Below are 16354 nucleotides of genomic sequence, written 5' to 3' on the forward strand. Positions count from 1 at the left end.
CTATCCTCAATGACAACACTGTATTCCTCTGGAAGCAACATTGAAAGGAAATTACATACTATGTAAAATATTATGAGAATTCAAACAGCTATATATTTGTTGTTGTTGTTGTTTTTTAACAAACATTTATAATATTAATATATTACCTAATTTAGTGAAGTAAAAATCTTACTTCATATGAGGTAGCTGAATAGTGATAGCACTATAAAAGTATCAAAATTATTTTAATATATTTTATCCTTAATATTCTTTCTTCTACATAATATTCATCAGCTAACAAATAAGATATATATAAAAGAAAGCATGGAAAGATATTTAATAATGTGTCCCTTGATCATTAAATGATTTCTAATTTGAAATTGTGAATGTATGTCTAAATTATACTTATATAAATTGTTATGTACACATATGTTATATTTTATATATGACAGCTATTAGTGTTCAAATGTTTATCTACTAAAAGCTTTAAGAATAGCCCCTGACATTGTCAGATATAGTGCTGCAAAATGAAAACATTTCGAATAACAGAAGAATATTATCAAATAAAGTGCAGGAAGATGAGCTCCTGAGCTTGAAGTTTATCCCCAAAAAATAACAATTAGGGAAGAAGGACTTCCTCAAAGTAGAGTTGAACATAATGAAACAAAACTTTCAGGACCTTCATTAGCTTATGTGGTATAACTTAAAGTGATGAGAAACAACTACAAACATCCATTACAAATTTGAACACAGAATATGAGATTGTTGTTGTTGTTATTTGCCATTGAGTCAGTTCCAACATAACCACCCTACATAGGGTTTCCAAGAAGCATCTGGTGGGTTGGTACCAATGAACTGGTGGTTAGCACTATAGTGCTTATCCTATAAATCTAGGTAATTGGAAGTTGTGAAGAATGAAATGGATATCATAAAGATCAATATTGTGTGCAGTAATGAGCTGAAATGATTGGTATTAGCCATTTTAATTCAGATAATGATATCATTTGCTATGCTGGGAATGGTAAATTCAAGAGGAATGGCATAGCTTTGAGTATAAAAAGAGACCATTTCAAGAGCCATTTTGAAGTACAATGATTCTGTGGTAGGATAATAACCATTTTTGCACAAGGAAGATCAGTTAATGCCACTATAATTCAAAATTACATATCAACCACTTAAGCCAGTGATAATGAAACTAAAGAATTCTATCAACTTCTTCAGTCTGAAATTGATCAAACTTACAGTCAAGATGGGTTGATGATTACTGGTGAGTGGCAGGTGAATCCTGGAAACAAACGGTAAAGATAAGTAGTTGGAAAATATGGCCTTGGTGATTAAAATTATGCTGAAGATCACATGATAGAATTTTGCAAGACATATGACTATTTGTTGCAAATAACTTGTTTAAGAGGTCCTTGTATGGTGCTATAGGATAAAGCTCTGGAACTCTAAATTAGTTTGAACTACAAAGTCAGTGATTCAACCCTACCTGCTACTCTTCAGAAACCTTATACAAGGTCTCTATGAGTCAGAACCAACTTGACAGGACTTAGTAACAACAGCAAACTTTTTTAAACAACACAAAATGTGACAATATACCTGTATTTCACCAGATTAACTACACAGAATCAAATTGACTACATATGTGAGAAGTGACAGTGGAAAAGCTCCATATTATCAAAGGATCAGAGGCAGACTGTGGAATATGCAACCTCATGCACAAGCTGAGGAAAATTAAAACAATTACATGAGAGCCAAAATATGACTTTGAATATATGCCACCCGAATGTAGAAACCATCTTAAGAACATATTTGATGTACTAGACACTAATGATGGAAGACCAGTAGAGTTACCAGATGACATTAAGAACATTATACAGGAAGAAAGCAGAAGGCCATAAAAGGAAAGAAAGAAAAGGGCAAATGGATGTCAAATAGACTCTTAATCTTGCTCTAAAACATAGAGTGGAACAATGAGAAAGAAAAACAGCTGAACAGAAAATTTCAATGGTCCATTAGAAACGACAGTCAAATATTATAATGAGATAAATGAAGACCTGGAGTTAGAAAGCCAAAAGGGAAGAACACACTCATAATTGCTCAAGTTAAAAGAATTGATGAAATACTCAAACCGTGACTTGCAATGTTGAAGGTTTCTATGGACAATATAAAGAACGATGCAGAAAGCATCAAAAGAAGATGGAAGGAATACAAAGTTACTGTGCCAAAAATAAATGATTAATGCTCAACCATTTCAAGAGGTAGCATATGATAAAATGCCAATGGTACTGAAGGAAGAAGTCCAAGAAGCACTGAGGACTTTGGCAAAAAATAAAAATCCAGGAATTGATTGATACCAATGGGAATGCTTCAACAAATTGATGCTGCAACACTTGAAATGCTCATCTATATCAAGATATTTGGAAGACAGCTACATGGGTAAATGCTTGGCAGAGGTTCATATTTGTGTCCATTCCCAAAAGAGGTTGACCCAATAGAATGCTGAAATCTTACAGCAATATTATTAACATCTTATGCAAATGAAATGTTGTTAAAGATAATACAAAAATGGCTGCAAAATACATCAACAGGGAACTGCAAGAAATTTTAGTAGGATTCAGAAGATGATGTGGAAGTGTTGTTGTTGTCAAGTGCCATGGAGTCGATTTCTGACCCATAGTGACTCTGTATAGGGTTTCCAAGGAGTAGCTGGTGAGCTTGAACTGCCAACCTTGCAGTTCAAATGGCTTTGCAGTCTGGTGCATTAACCCACAGTTCCACAGAACTAGGGACATAATTATTGACATGTGATGGATCTAGGCTTCAAGCAGACAGTATCTAAAGGTGTTTATAGTGTTCTTTTGCTATACAAAGGCTTCTGACTGTGTGGTCCATGATAAACAATCAAAAACATTGTGAAAAATGGCTCTTCTAGAACATTAATTGTGTTCATGAGGAACCTGTACATAGACTAAAGGATAGTCATTAGAACAGAACAAGGGGATGGATACTGAATGGTTTAAAATCAGGAAAAAGTATGTGCTAGTGTTATATATTTTCACCATACTTTTTTCAATCTACATGCTGGGTAAATAACTCAAAAAGCTGGATTCTATGAAAAAAAAATGTGGAATCAGAATTGGAGGAGGGCTCACTAACAACTTGCTGTATGCAGATGAGGACTCCTGGTGTGCTGTGGGTTAATGCACCAGACTGCAAAGCCATTTGAACTGCAAAGTTGGCAGTTCAAGCTTACCAGCTGGTACTTGGAAACCCTATACAGGGTTGCTATAGGTTGGAACTGACTCAACAGCACTTAACAACAAAAATATGCAGATGATATAACCTTGCTTACTGGAAATGAAGGATACAAAAACCACTTATGAAGATCAAAGACAACAATATTCTGATGGATTGCACCTCATTGTAAGGATTGCACCTCATTGTAAAGAAAAAGATCCTAACAACTGGACCAATAAATAATTCTATGATAAATGGATACCAGATTCAAGCTGTCAAAGACTTCATTTTGCTTGGATCCACAATCAATACTCATGGAAACAGAAGTCGATACAACAAATGACTTAGTTTCATTAGGCAAAGTGGCTACACAAGACCTCTTTAAAGTATTCAAGAGCAAAGATATTAGTTTAAGGACAAAGGTGAACCTAACCCAATTAGTTTTAATTTCCTTATATGCATTTCAAAGTTGAACAAAGAATAAGGAAGAGTGTATAAGAATTGATAAATTTGAATTTTGGTTTGGGAGAGAATAGTAAAGGTACTTTATTGACTATGCAAAGGCTTTCGGTTGTGTGGATCATGACAAGCTATGGACAACATTGAGAAGTATGAGAATTCTAGAACACATAATTGTACTTCTGAGGAATCTGTACCTGGACCAAGAAGCAGTTGTGTGAACAGAGCATGGGAACACTGAATGTTTTAAAATTGGAAAAGGTGTGCGACAAGGTTGTGTTCTTTCACCATACTTATTCAACCTGTATGCTGAGCAAATAATATGAGAAGCTGGGTTCTATGAAGAAAAACGTGGCATCAGGATTGAGGAAGACTCATTAACAACCTGCAATATGCAGATGATACAACCTTGCTTGCTGAAAGTGAAGAGGACTTGAAACATTTACTTATGAAGATCAAACAACACAGCCTTCGGTATGGGTTGCATCTCAATGTCAGAAAAATGAAAATCCTCACCACTGGACCAATAAACAACATTCTTATCAACAGAGAAAAGATTGAAGTTGTCAAGAACTTCATTCTTCTTGGATTAACTATCAACACTCGTGAAAGCAGCAGTCAAGAGATCAGACGACGTATTGCATTAGGCAAATCTGCTGTACAGGAACTTTTTACAGTGTTGAAGAGCAGAGATGTCAGCTTGAGGACTAAGGTGAGCCTGACCCAAGCCATGATATTTTCAAAAACCTCATAAGGATGCAAATGCTGGACAGTGAATAAGGAAGACCAAAGAAGAATTGATGCTTTTGAGTGTTGTAGGAGAATACTAAAAGTGCCATGGACTGCCAAAAGAACCAATAGATCTGTTTTGGAAGAAGCACAGCCAGAGTGCTCCTCGGAGGCCATGATGGCTAAGCTTCATCTCTCATACTTGGGACATATTGTCAGAAGAGAACAGTCACTGGAGAAGGATGTCATGCTGGGTAAGATGTAGGGTTAGAGAAAAAGAGGAAGACCCCCAATGAGATTGATCAGCCAGGTGGCATCATTGATGGCATCAAGTGTGGCAGCGATGGTGGGGTTGGCCCAGGATTGGACATTGTTTCATTCTGCTGTGCATGGTGTCACTATGAGTCGGTTCCGACTCGATGGCACCTGAAAACAACAACAACAACAACAACAAGAGTAAAGCCACCATGGACTGTCAGCATAACAAATATATCTTGGAAAAAGTACAACAGAATACTACTTAGAAGCCAGGATTGTGAGATTTGATTTCTCATATGTCAGCCTTGTTAACAGGAGGGACTTGTCACTGTAGAAGGATATAATGATTGGTGAAGTGGCAGGTCAGTTAGAAAAAGGAAGATCTCCAAGTACATGGATTGGCACAATAGCAGCAGCAATGGATTGAAGAGTTTCAACAATTGTGAAGGTAGCACAAGATGGGGCAATGTTTCATTTTGTTATGCATAAGGGTCATTATGAATGGAAACCAAATAAACACCAATTGCTGTTGCTGCTCTTAGGAGTTAAATGCCTAGAAGTAGGCTCCAACTCATCGCAACCAGATTCACAAGAAAACAAAATACTAGCTGGTCCTGTGCCATCCTTACAACTGTTATATTTGAGCTCATTGTTTAGCTATTGTGTGAATCCATCTCTTTTGGGTTCTTCCTCTTTTTCACTGATACTCTTTTTTACTAAGCATTATGTCCTTTCCCACCAACTGGTCCTTCCTGATAGCATGTCCAAAATATGTGAGACAAAATCTCACCATACTTGCTAATATGGAGCATTCTGACTGCATTTCTTTCAAGATAGGCTTATTTGTTCTTCTGGCAGTCTATGGTACTTTCAGTATTATTTGTCAACATAATTCAAATGTATCGATTCTCCTATGGTTTTCATTATTTACTGTCAAACTTTCACACACATATGAGGAAATTGAAAATATCATGGCTTGAGTCAGGCAAACTTTTGTCCTGAAAGTTATATCTTGGCTCTTTAACACTTCAAAGAGATCTTTTGCAGTTGATTTGCCCAATGTAGGTGCTTCATGCCATCTGCACTTTCAGCAAGCAAGGTGTGTAATTTGCATAGCATAGGTTGTTAATGAATCTTCCTCCAATCCTGAAGCCTTGTTCTTTTTCATATAGTCTAGCTTGTTGGATTGTCTACTCAGCATTCAGATTGAATATGTATGGTGAAATAATACAACTCTAATGTACACCTATCCTGATTTTAATCCATGGAGCATCCTCTTGTTCTTCTTAATAACTGTTTTCTGTTATGTACAGTTCTACATGAGCACTATTGAATATTCTGGAATTCTCATTCTTTGCAATGTTTGTCATGTTTTGTTTTGCTACACACAGTCAACTGCCTATGCACAGTCAATATGAGTATGTTGCTGTTGTTAAGTGCCATAGAGTCAGTTCTGACTCCTTGCAACACTGTATAGGGTTTCTTAGGAGCAGCTGGTGAGGTTGAATTGCCAATCTTGTGATTCAAACTGACCTTGCGATTCAATGTTTATTCTACAGAGTAACACTGGTAGCGTAGTGGTTACAAATCGAGCTGCGAACCGCAAGGTCAGCAGTTCAAAACTACCAGCTGCTATGCAGGAGAAAGATGAGACATTCAGCTCCCGTAAAGATTAACAGCTTCAGAAACCCCGTGCAGGGTCGCTATGGGTCGGAACTGACTCCACGGCACATAACAACTTATATGTATATATACACTGAAAGCAAATTAAACCTGTGTTTTCTTCTATGTAGTATATTGACAGTGCCTATCACTGTGGGCTAATGTGTCAGATTGCAAAGCCACTTGAACTGCAAGGTTGGTGGTTCAAGCTCACCAGCTACTCCTCAGAAACACTATGCAAGGTCACTATGGGTTGGAATCCACTCAATGACACTTAACAGCAATAACAACAACAAATCAGTATTGGATAAACTATGCTGTTGCTCTTAAATATATGAAGTTGGTTCTTACTCATAGTGGCCCTGTAAAGAATTTCTGAGGCTTTAAATCTTTGCAAGAACAGAAAACCTCATCTTTCTCCTATGGAGTGACTGGCAGGCTCAAACTGAAGCCCTTGTGGCTTTCAGTCCAGTGCTTATCATATGGAGCCACTGTAATACCAGATACACTCTGTGAAATGCAGGAAACAACAAATAACACAGGAGAAATGACTGAGGAAGACTAAAGATGATCTTTAAGTGGTATATTTTGCAGAGATGGATGATTGGCCACTGCAAATATCATGGGCTTCTAGGAGAATGAATAAATCTGATAAGAACTTCTGGTAAGATGTCAGTCTAGGATGACACACTATATGGATTCTCTACTACAAATATACAAGAGACAAAATAAAACAGATGCAGATGAAGATCAAAATTGTAGAGGACAATAAATGCTGGCGGGGATGTGGAGAGACTGGGCCACTCCTGCATTGTTGGTGGGACTGCAAAATGGTCCAACCTCTCTGGAAAGCAAGATGGTGCTTCCTCAGAATGTTGAAAATAGAAATACCTTATGATCCAGCAATTCCTCTACTTGGTATTTACCCACAAGAAAAACGAGCCACTACACGAGAAGATATACGCACACCAATGTTCATAGCAGCATTATTTACAATAGCAAAAAGATGGAGACAGCCAAAGTGCCCAGCAACTGAAGCAGGGATAAACGAACTATATATACACATAATGGAATATTATACTACCTTGAAAAATAACAAGGAAGCTACAAGTCACCACTTAAATGGCTGAACCTTGAGGACATTATATTGAGTGAAATTAGTCAGTCACAAAAGGATAAATACTGCATAGGACTACTACTGTAAACGACTAAGAAAATGAACCCATACTAAAGGGGGATGGATTCTGTGCTGGTTGCTGGGATGTAGGGGTGAGGTGAGGGGACAGAGGGGAAGGTGGAGCACAGGGCAGGGAATAGACACAGGATAGTTTGGGTTCTGGGGAGAGGGGCAATATACAAGAAGGGAGAGGGGAATGGAAGAACAAAGCAGATGGGAGAACAATTAGGCAGGTTTGCATGGGCTAAGTGGGACAGAGTTAAATAATGATGTATGCACAACCTTGGAACAACAGGGCTCTGGGATACAAAGACTGAGATATGGTTGGAATGGGGAAAGGGGGGTGGGAATAATGTTAAGAAGCTTGGCTATCTTTTGAATCTTGGTTTTCCTTGGATTATATTATAAAATAGGCACTGAATGGGGAGAGAAAGGAATAGCCAGAAACAACACCATAGAAAGCTTGTAAGTCCTTCTTCTGCTTATAACTGATTGGAATACCTAAAATAGGGCTACAATGTGCCCAGTGAAGGAGGCTTCCTGTTGAGCCTTTGCATTACATAAGATTATAGGTGGAAGCCTGGACCACATCCAGATCTTCAGAGATGGGAAATTTCCACTTGAAAGAATGAGTTGTTGGAATAAAACTTCCCTAACATCATGAAAGAAGAGAAGATAAACATCAAGAAGCTGAATAAATTAAAACAGGTTAGATACAAAAAAGAAAACCACCAATATATATCATAATCAAAACTTCCAAAATTAAAAACAAGGAAATAATGTGGAAAGTAGCTCAGAAAAACAAAAAGTTACCTACAAAGGAGAACCAATAGAACTAAGCTCAGATTTCTCACCATAAACCAGGCAGGCAAGAAGGCAATGAAATGCCATATACAAACCATTGAAAGATAAAGATTACCAACCAAGAATCATATACCCAACAAAGCTACCCCTCAAATACAATGGTAAAATTAGGACATTTCATGATAAACAGAAATTAAAGGAATGTGTAATGACCAGACCAACGGTGTAAAAACTCTTCAAGTGTCTTCTATGGACTGAAAACCAACAAAAGCAGACTACAACTTGAGATTACCATACATGCTAACACTACCCAGAACTTAATCCAGATACAGAAGTATTTAAAGTAAAACAAACTTGCTGTTGTTAAGTGTCATTGAGTCAATTCTGACCCATAACTAAAAGACAGAAAATAGGGGCCCAGAGATATCAATGAAGTCAACTGCAAAGCAACAAGAGGGAACAATGGATATACAGAACTTCCAAATGACAAGGAAGTCAAGTAGATTTCAATATAGAACAGAATGTGTTGAGCAGGGAATGATTAATAAATTATAGGGTAACCTCAAGAAAAAATAATATACCTCCACATCAAAATTTTTAAAAGGGGGAAAATCAGAAACATTTAGTAAACATTAACACAATAGAAATGAAAATGACAAGAAAGCCACAAACAAATGAACTCAGCACAGAAGATTATGTGGAACAAAGAATACAGCAGCACCACCAAAAGTCACACATAGAAAAATGATATCAATTTATTCATATATATTGATAGTTACACTGAATACAAGTGGATTAAATGTGCCAGTCAAGAGAAATAAAGAACAGAATGGATAAGAAAACAAGGTCCTTCAATATACTATCTACAAGAGACATAAAAAAAGATGGAGACAGCTTAAGTGTCCATTAATAGAAGAATGGTTAAACAAGCTTTGGTATATGAACAATGGCATATTACAAAATTTTGAACAATAATGATGAATCTGTGAAACACCTCACAACGTGGTTGAACCTGGAGGACATTATGCTTAGTGAGATTAGTCAATAACACAAGGACATTGTATGAGACCAATGTTGAAAAAAAAAAAAAAAAAAAAAAAGGTTTTCTTGAAAAAAGAAATCATCTCTGATGGTTACAGGGGATTCATGGGTTAGAGGATAGACATATATTAACATGGGTGACAGGGAAGGCAATATACAACAAGAGGGAGTTTAGCAGAGTAAAGAATAAGATAGCAGGAGACAGAAGGAGGGATGCAATGTTTACAGTGAATAGAGGTAAATGTTGTTAACTGTTGGTTCATGCAGAATTCAAGAAAAGAGAGGAGTCAACAGAAACGGCTTAAGGGTCTTCAAAAATGGCTCTGACCAGCCTTGGGCACTTTCACATTAGGAGAAACACCTGAATAGGCTTGAAGAGAGGTGAAAGTGGCAAAAAAGGAGGGAAAAAGTCAAAAACTAAATTTTGAGTTACAGCATAAGAAGCAAATTTTAAATCTTGAAATTTCTCAGGCAGCCTTGAAGACAAGAAGCTAAAAAAGGGGGCATTAAAGTCTTATTTTTGTTGTGTATGTGTCCACTCTGTTTTTTTGTTTGTTTGTTTCTTTTTTTCCCCTTAGTCCCATTTTTACCAAGGGAGGAGGGGCTCTTTCTCTCCCTACACTGCCCAACAAGAGACAGCAATTGTGATCATATAGCCAAGCTACAATTGCACCCTATAAAATCCTACCATCTGAGCAAGAACCAATACCAGCTGCTACAAACCAGAGAAGCATAGATAGTCAATACTTGCTAAAATTACTCTGAGTTAAGTAATAAGACAAGTGAAAAGGGAAGCCAATCTCCTGAACACATCTACAAGGAGGCAATCAGAAAGCTTAATAATACACCAACATACATCTTTTTGATGTTCTCTGCTTTCAGCCAAGGTCCATAGGACAACAATTATTCCCTCATTCCACGGCCTCTTCTGAATCCGGCTTGAACCTCTGGAAGTTCTCTATCAATGTATAACTGTCGCCATTTCTGTATTACCTTGGCCAAACTTTGCTCATATGGGATATAAAAGAGACTGGTGATTTCTGCATTCCATTGGGTCACCTCTCTTTGGAATGGGCACAAATATGGCTCTCTTCCAATCAGCCGGCCAGATAGTTGTCTTCCAAATTTCTTGGCAGAGATGAGTGAACGCCTCCTCTGCCGCCTGACTTTCTTGAAAGATTTCAATTTATATTCCATAAATTACTTGTGCTTTGTTCTTTTCTAATTCCTTCATTGCACCTTGGACTTTCTCTTTCAGGATCATTGGCTCTTGATCATATGCTACCTCTTTAAATGATTGAACATTAACCATTTTCCTTTGATACAGTGACTCTGTGTATTCCTCCCATCATATCTTGATGTTTTCTGCATCATTCAATAATTTGCCCAGAGAATCTTCCAATAATGAAAAGTCGAGCCTTGAATTTTTTCTTCAATTCTGTCAGCTTGAGAAATGCTGAGCACAATTAAGTACTCTAAAATACTCATTCTTCACAATGTTGTCCATAACTTGTCATGATCTAAATAATAATAATAAAAAAGCTTTGCATAGTCAATAAAACACACGTAAACATCTTTCTGGTATTCTCTGCTTTCAATTAATATCCATCTGAAGTCAGCAATGAAGCTCTCTTCCAAATTTCTTTTTATAGCTGATTGTGTGACTCCAGTACTGCATCAGTTTGTTAAAATATTTCAATGTGTATTCCATCTCATAAGATAATATGCTTTAATTTTTTTCCTCCAATCAAAATATATTAAAGCCAAATGTCTCATAATAAAATAGCATTTACATATCTAGTAGATACTTTTCTACAACACAATGAACTAATATAATAATGTTGAACCTATAGATGAAATAATATGTCCAATTCTCTTGAATACAAAACATGATTCAAACCAGTTCAGATTTGCTGTTGTTGTTAAGTACCACTGAGCTTGTTCTGATTCATAGTGACCCTGTATAGGGTTTTCGAGAAGCAGCTTGTGAGGTTGAACAGCTGACCTTTTACTTAGCTGTCCAGTGCTTACTCTACTGTGCCACACTAGAGTTTTTGTTGTTGATAAGTTACATTGAGTCAGTTCTGACCCATAGCAACCCAGTATAGCTTTTCTGAGGTGCGGCTGGTGAGCAAGAACCACTGGATTTATGTGGCCTTGCTGTCAAACACATTCACCCACAGTGCCATACTAAGACGTCCCACACCAGACTGGTGGTGGTGGTGGTTATATGCTGTGGAGTCGGTTCTGTCTCATAGAGACCCTGTACAGGGTTTCTTAGGCTATAAATCTTTCCAGGAGCAGAAAACCTCAATTTTCTCCCATAGAGCAGCTGGTAGTTTTGAACTGCTGACCCTGACACACCAGAGTATGATACTGTTAAAAGGTGTCAGTTTAGGAAGGAATTTAATATGTAGTTGAATGTGCTTATGAAACCAGGAGCTGATGTTATTATTATTATTTGAAAGAGCAATAGGAACCACAAGTTACATCCCTTATCCAAACCTAACACCTAAAGCAACACTGTTACCTCCTCTAAAATTTCCTGGGGACAGGAACTCAGAAATCTTGCAAAATGTCTTTGTAATTGAATTTTTAATATCACTTTCTAAGCCTATTGTTTTCATTGTGTGTCCAAAAGTGCCACAATGACTTTCAGTCTATAGGGTCCCAGCTGATGAGGTCCTAGAACATAGTGGCAGGGCTGCAGATCACAAAATGTAAACTCAAAGTAGTATTACAAATTGCAGTGAATAAAAGACTTCTTAGTATTTTTTGATGCTCAGAATGATTTTATTCAAAGTGTCATCTTAATATTTAATGTAAATTAGGTGTTATGGGAAACTTATTAACACTTCTTTGTTATTGAAATGTAATCAATAATACACTTAGTGGAGTAGTGGGTTACAAGTAGAGCTGCTAACCACAAAGTGATCAGCTAGAATCAACCAGTCACTAAATGGGATAAAGATGAGGCTTTCTTCTCCCATAAAGATTAACAGCTGCAGAAATCCTATGAGTCGGAACTGACTCAGTGGCACTTAACAAGACTAATAATATACAAATAGCAATCTTTATAGGTGAAAAACAACTACAAAGTGTTTTTCTGGAGCAAGTATTTGGGATTTTGGCCACAAAAAGCTATGATGGGTTTTACTTTAAGTTTTCTATTCAGCAAAAGTTTGTTTGCTTTGCTTTTAATTCAAAAATTCAGTATAACAGAATCATTTTGAGCACATGAACTCATTTAACATTTGTAAACTCCCTTCTGGGACAGAGCAATCTTCCTTTTCATAATGCAAGGTTTTCAATAGGCAAACAAAACAAAACAAACCCACTTTATTTCTTCATCACAGTCAACTTCCTGGCATTGACTTCATCCACAAAAGACACAGTGGATCTACCACAAGAAATGTTTTTGTACTGGAATTACAAACCAGGCATAAAACAAAACCTACTGGAAATCTCGTGGGAAGACACTGAAAGGTTTCTAAACTCAGTAACCTATATCAATCATTTGAGTCAGCAGGTGATTCAAGATCATACATCACTAATTATAGTTTTAGTATCATTTTTTAAAGGACATCTATCTGTAAATCCTTTAACATACTGTAAACAAAAACTTTTTTTTTTTTTTTAGTGAAAGATATTGTTCCAAATCAAATAATTTTTGAAAAATAGAACTCTGTTTACTTTTCTCACTTGTTCTGCCACCAAAAAAGCTCTAAAAACACCATATAATCTCTTTGCTACATTTCAAATTACAGTGAGGCATTTGTCATAAGGGAAAATGAATTCACACTTTAGTTTTCTACACTTTTTCAGCACTATGGGCACAGAAAATGACAGACATTATAGACACTCAAGATAAAGTTAGAAAGACCAATGTGTTCTGTGGTTGGAAATGATAGATGTCAGAATTCACGTGAAAAAAATTTTAAATTCAACTTGCATTCTCTTCCATTGTTGTTCCATATGCTTTTCCTCTCTGAATGATTTTACCTCTTAAAATACTACAGAGCAAATAAGATTTTCCAGTTGTTATTCATATCTCCTATCTCTGCACACAGCACAAAATTATCTTTCATTTAAAAAATATATACAAATTCTAGTCAAACAGTAGGACTAATGAAAATCATGATTTTGAATCATTTCCATTATGTGACGTTTAAAAAAAACTGTTGTTGTTGTTATATGCCGTAAAGTCAATTCTGACTCATAGTGACCCTGTACAGGGTTTCTGAGGCTATAAATCTTTATGGGAGCAGAAAGTCTCATCTTTCTCCCATGGAACAGCTGGTAGTTTTGAACTGCTAACCCTGAGGTTAGCAGCCCAATTCATAACCACTATGCTATCAGAGCTCCTAAAAAAAAATTAGATGTAAAAATTGACACCAACCATCCTTTCAACAGTCCTCTACTCAGCTGGATTTGGTAATTCATTACAATAGCCCAACAGAACTCAGATGCTATATTCAGAGTTAAGGTATTCAATTAGGTAGTTAACAGGTTAAAATGTGGGATCAGAAAATGCTCAGGACACAGTTCCAGTTAGGACAGATCCTTGTCTGCTGTACCTTCAGGCAGTCTTCTCTCAGGCCCCAGACCCCTTTGGCAGATAAATGCCCATAAGGCACATCTCTTCATCATAAGCATTTGGTTCTAGCGCCTTGGTTCAGAACACCTAGTTCAAAAAATTAAGTGTCTGGAGTCATCCAACTCAACAAGGAAGCCTCCTGCCCAAAGACATTCAGCTGTTTTTACTTAACAGGCTGGGAAGAGACTTCTTATTTTGTGGTTTGGTTCTTGGTTCTGATGCTGCTTCTCCTCTATTGATCCTTGGCTACTTCTCTGATGTGACTGCATTCTGTCTTCAGGCTGAGCAAGTTTAATGTGCAGAGATTTCAGCATCTAAAATATGCGCTCTATTTTTGAATCTTTGTTATTTCTAGTGAGATTTTCTTTCCTGGTTCTAAGATGACTCATTCTGTATGTGTTAGAGTTCCAAGTTTTTATAATCACAATTAACCCTGTTAACCACTAACAACTGAATTATATAATCCTATCACCATCTTCTCTCATGTTCTTTCACCTAGACCTATTGGGACAAAAACATTGTTTGGTGGGAGTTATAAAGACTAAGGGTAGAAGAGCCATATGAAGTAATTAAGTGCACTGTACCTGGATTTCCTGGGTGATGCAAATCATTAATGTACTCAGCTGCTAACTGCAAGGATGGTGGTTTGAGACTCTTCAGAAGTCAGACCTAGAAATATTCTTGTAAATCCATGGTTCTACTTTGAAAAAAAAAAGAAGTGTCCTTGAGTCAATGGCAACTGGTGTTTCTTAAAAAACATGGATAAATTATTTTTATATTCTTTTTTTTTAAAACTCAAAAAAGCGTTATTTCATTTAAAAAAGTATTTAGAACACATAAAACAAGGCAACATTTATTCTTTTTTCTCCTCTTCAGGGATAGGATCTGTTGGTGGCTCCTCCACAGTTGCACTGTTGCTCTCTGAGCCGGTGTTACTGTCACTGGTCCCTTCCTCTGCCATACTGACAACCCCTTCCTGCCCACTCTCCTTGTCCTCAGGAGTCGACGTGCCTTCTTCACCATTCTGCTGGCTTTCTGTCGTTTCCTCAAGGTGGGTCTCCTCTGTCTCCATTGGAATGTTCTCATCTTCCTTCTTTTCTTTTGATTTGTGAGCTGCTTGCTCTTCCTCAGGAACAATGCTGCTCTGACTGCGTTCAGCCTGCTCTGCGGCCTCTTTTTCCCTTTCCTCCTGCCTTTTGAGGGCCTGTTCCTCTGCCTGTGCAATTTCAGCTGCAATTTTCTCCATGTCCACTTCTACCTTCAAATCGCACAGCCTTTACAGTTCACTGTTGAATGAGTCTGTGTTCTCCAGGAATCGCCTCTTCTTTTCCTAGTGCCGCTCCTCTATTTGAAGAAGTTCAGCTTCTAGCTTTCGCTGATGAACCATTAAGGACTGGACCTGTCGTTTGAGGACCCGCATTCTAGTTGTTGTGACAACTGACCGGACATCTGGTACCACACTCTCACTAAGGATCTCACTGATGAGGCGGTGGTTTCTCTGGAAACGGGTGGTGGCTGTATGCTTCATTGAAAAGCCATCATCATCATCATCGGGATCTTCATCAGGCTGAATGCTCATGTAAGGTTCTCCGTTCTCCATGCGAGACTGTCTCTGTCGACTTTCTTCCTCTAAAGCAGCTTCTGCTCGACTTTTTGCATTTATGTACGCAAGGTATGTGGGGGAATTATGACAGGCCTTCATAGATAGACTCATTGTATTCTATCATCTCTGCTTCGTATTCGTTTCAATATTCCTGTTTTTCTTCATCAGTGAGATCTCGCCACATGCCACCAATAATCTTGCCAATCTCCCACAGCTTTAGGTCAGGATTGGAAGCCTTAACTTGGTCCCAGACCTTTCTGCTGTACCTCATGTAGGGCATCAGCGGCTTATCTGGTGGCTTTGGGGTTTTGGAATAGTAATACCAGAGGATGCCGTGACCTGGCTGTTGGTACCCGGGTTCCCTCCCAGCCTGTAGTTGTTGTAGGTGAGATGACTGTATGAATTGTATCCCACAAACCCTGGTGTGCTGGGTATTTGTGTTGCAGGAGCTGGGGTGGGAGGTGGGGCATAAGATGGTCTTTTTGACATTTTGGAAGATTTAAGTTCTCAGTTCCTTAAGAATGAATCTGAGACACTGCAGGCAAATAAAGCGCCCGCAACTCCAGTTTCGCTTCCCTTTGTCCCCTATTTTTATATTCTAACTGTCATACAATTCTGGCCAATCTCACTATCTCTCTGTCCATTCGTGACCCAACAATGAGATTCAGTCCATGATTAAAATATTTCCAGATTTAGTTTTCCCAATAAATACCGAATTCACTTTCTCTATACAAAATAAAAATGACTTAATGTCCCTTTTATTATGCATCTTTATCCACATATATTTTACTGGGTCATTTCCATC

At 37.6% G+C, this 16354-nt stretch overlaps 1 pseudogene; it reads right to left on the minus strand.

Moving 5' to 3' along the window:
* Positions 1-14799: 14799 nt before the first annotated feature.
* Positions 14800-16038, minus strand: LOC102815977 (annotated as a pseudogene).
* Between the last annotated feature and the right edge of the window lie 316 nt (positions 16039-16354).

Source organism: Chrysochloris asiatica, unplaced genomic scaffold (assembly GCF_000296735.1).
Source record: "Chrysochloris asiatica unplaced genomic scaffold, ChrAsi1.0 scaffold00088, whole genome shotgun sequence".
Classification (NCBI taxonomy): domain Eukaryota; kingdom Metazoa; phylum Chordata; class Mammalia; order Afrosoricida; family Chrysochloridae; genus Chrysochloris; species Chrysochloris asiatica.